Source organism: Buteo buteo, chromosome 30, assembly GCF_964188355.1.
Source record: "Buteo buteo chromosome 30, bButBut1.hap1.1, whole genome shotgun sequence".
In the NCBI taxonomy this organism is placed as follows: Eukaryota; Metazoa; Chordata; class Aves; order Accipitriformes; family Accipitridae; genus Buteo; species Buteo buteo.
This window is the reverse complement of record NC_134200.1, coordinates 2575756-2579390: the sequence shown is the minus strand read 5'-3', so window position 1 is coordinate 2579390 and position 3635 is coordinate 2575756.

The following is a 3635-nucleotide window of genomic DNA, read 5'->3' as shown; positions in this document are numbered from 1 at the left end:
AGCTTCTCTGATTTTTGCTTGGACTTCCTTTCTTCCTCTAACTTCTTCCTCACCGTTTCCAGAATTTCAAGGACAATGGTTTTGGCATACCCGATCAATTCAGCATCCAGCTGCTGAACTCTGGAGATGGCGTTTTGGATGCTCTCCTTGGCAATCTCACGGCTCACTCGTGAGACATCAGCAGCGTTTTGCAGTGGTTGCAACACGGGCACCTTTGCTCTCTTGCTTGCTTCTGGGATCTGCCGTTCCGATGCTCCGGCTGGTCCTTGTCCTTCTGTCACGCCTTGAATCTTCAGGATCTCGGAAAACTGACAGCGGAAGTCCTGTTCAAACTGAGACGCTACAAAGGATGACAAGGTGGAGCTAACACGTTCAACAGCCTCTTTGGTCCTTTTGTCGACAGAAGACTGTGAAGATGCTCTGTCGGAAGCTGCTAGTTCCGCCTCCCTCCATCTCTCTTCTCCGGATTTGCCTGCTCTGCTGGTGCTTCCCACAACAAGCTCTGAGAGCTTCTGCCTGCCTGCTGGCCCAGGCTCGGCTGCATCAGACGGGCTGGGTACCAAGTGCTCCCCAAAGCTCTCCAACACGCTCGCCACAATCTCTTGAGCCACCAGTCTGATCTTGTCCCGGCGATCCGCAGAAGTGTCCAAAGGCTCTGGCCTTCTGGCGCTGGCAAACAACCTTCCACGGACCTCATGGGGAGCCCTCCTTAAGACGCGGACGGACTGACCCAGCGCCTTCACCCGCTCCAGCACCGCCTGGACCATGGTCTCAGCCACCTCTTTAAGCTCCTGGTCTTCTGCCAGCGTAGCCCGCAGCACCGTAGGCTGTATGCTGTTAGGCGCTTCTTCTCCGGCACACGCTGCAGACTAAAAGGAGGAGCAGTTAATGAGTGAATGGGTTCCTTCACCTCCCTTTGCTTTCCTCTTCCTCCTCACAGGACCCCTGCCCAGACGAGCCCCTAGCAGTCAAGCTGGAAAAACTCTGGTTTCTCTGTAGGCCACCTGGCACACGGAGGTTTCTGGTCTCCTGCGGCCAGGAGCCAAGTGTTATGGGCACCTCTCAGAATCAAGCAGGTGCCATTTTGCTTAGAGCAAAGGGCACTGTAGCCCCCCTGGACCTCAGCACGGTGAACCAATAGCGGAGGGAAAGCTGTCGAAGGTACTGGACCAGGCCCTTCTGCCGCGGGTCCCAGCTGCTCTTGGGGCACTGCTGCCCTCTATCAGGGTGCCCTGTTTGCCCCTTTTCAGGGCCGAATGCCAGGAATGGCTGTTCTGAGAGCAGAAAAGAAAACGATCCTTCTTCTTGAGGCACCTGGCTGTTGTCTGCCAGCCCAAGGAAACGTCCTCGGGACAGGAGGCAGCCTGAAGGTCCACCGCGGGCTGCCGGCCTCGTGCAAAGTGGGGAAGAAATTGCGAGTCAAGCACAGAGCCAGGCAGCAGCCGGAAACTGACATTTGCTCTTTTGCAGCTTGACAGCCTGAGTGCCACGGCAGAAGGAGCTTAACCCTTCACCCCGGCGTAGACAGCGCCCCACACTATCCAGAAATGCTTCCCAAGAGGCTGTTGCAAGGGATGGAGCCGGGCAACGTTTAACGGGACCCCCGCTAACGAGAACCGGGCAACAGCAGGCTCTCCGCTAAGCTAATCAAAGACCTCCTGGAAGAGAAAACCAACCCACGAATGGCCAAGCACCGGCACTGTCAGGTTCAGGGACACTGCATCTTCGGATGCAGAAGTCTTTGGATGAAACCAAGAGTTTTTCAACCAGGCGCGAAACCAGCACCATGGACCGTGCGGCCACTTAGTGCAGCAGGTTCGTGCTAAATGTGCGAGTCCCTGCTCAGAAGTGGCCACTGAGAGTGCCCAGGCACACTTCTGTGTCAGAAAGGGCTAGTGCCTCGTGTCTCAGAGACACAGGAAGGCAAGCAACCGCTTCTTGGTCTCTGACAGCCACCCTCAAACAAGGACACGTCGCACACCGGCCAGGCACCACCTCCTCAGCGACCAAGCACCCTTCGCAAGCCCTGAGCAGCTGTGTGCGTGTGGCAGCGTCCTCTCCCGAGTCCCAGGTACCAACGTGCTGCCGCACAGCAGAGGCAGCCCCCAGCATCCACCCGGCTCCTACTCACCGGCCTTCCTTTGAGAGCGGACTTTTCGGAGCTGCTCTCATTGCCTGGCTGCCTTCTCTTGCCCAGCTGCTGCTGCTGCTGGCACTTGGCCTGCTGGAGGAGGCGTTGGTCTTTTTCAAGAGCCTCCAGTCTTTCCATCTGCTTCTTGGTCACAGTCAGATGCCTGTCAAGAGAAAGGAAGGCAGCTGAGAAGGAGCAGCTCTGTCCCTCTTGCCCAGGCCATTTTCTGCTCGGCCGCTCCCATCACCCTGCTCCTGGTTACTTTGCTCCAGTAGTCCCCCTGCCTGTCCAAGGCTCCAAACACAGACTGCGCCAACGTGACTGCAGCCCGCACCGGCTCCTTCCACCACTGGCCTTTGTTTGTTTACTGGAACAGGAGGCTCCAGCACTTCTCTCAGGGACCAGGGGCCCCCTTCAAGAGCAAGCGTTACTTGGCCTTTTCTTACCTCTGCCTCCTCTTCCTCTCTCCACCTGGCAAACTCTGTCTTTGCTCCTGCGGCAGCCACTCTTGCGGGTGAGAAACGTCAGTCCCTCCCGGCAGTTTGGAGGCATCCTCTGATTGGGCCAGGTCTTGCTGAAGCTTTTTCTGAAAGGTGACATCGGGTTGTGGCTTGCTGTTGCCTGGACAAGCGCTCACGCCCCTGCATGCTGAGGCACCCCGCGGACCCAGGACAGCAATCTGCTTCAGCCACGCGATGAGGGCAGAAAAGAAATGCTTCCCCCGGGACTCCGCGTGCTTGCACGTGACTTTCCTGCCCGTGCCCACCCCTGCACCCTGCGCTAGCTCGGCTCGCAGCCCGGTACTCCTCTCCCTGACACAAGACCCGGCCCAGCAGCACAGCCCTCACCTCTTCGGCACTGACCGCCTCCCCTCCCCAACATGCTGCAAGTAAAGCCCCAGCCCTCGGCACCGTGCCGCTGACCGGTGTCCACGAACACTCCGCTTTGCCTACCTCCTCTCGCAGGAACGTTTTCTCTGCCTCCAGCTTGAGCGTGGTCAGATACTGCCTGTACTCATTGAACTCCTTCAGAGTGCAAACCACCTATGGAGAGACGAGGGGAGAAATCCCCCGAGAACTCTCAAGCCGGCTCCGTAGGCTGCCTTCCCCAAAACGGCCCAAACCCAGCGGCGGGAGGGGAGCTGCTCCTCTGCACACCCTCCCCTCCCCTCCGCTTCGCTCCCCTCCCCTCCCCAGTGGCGGGGCCCCTGACTCCCCCCCAGCCAGGGCCGAGCGGTGCTCCTCGCCTCAGCACCAGGCCTCGCACCGGCTGCCTCCTCGACGCTCAGGCAGCGCGGGGCAGCCGGAGAAGAGCAGGAGTGGGAATTGCCAGAGGGACGCTGGCGCTACTTCTGCTCCCAGGGCAAGCAGCCCCACAGCCCTGTGCCCTCCGCCAGCAACAGGCGGCTGCAGCAAGCGCTCTGGGAACCCCGCTTGATGAGGACTGTTTTTATCAGCCCCATGCCCAAACCTACTCTGCCGTCACTGGTGACGTAACCCTCCCT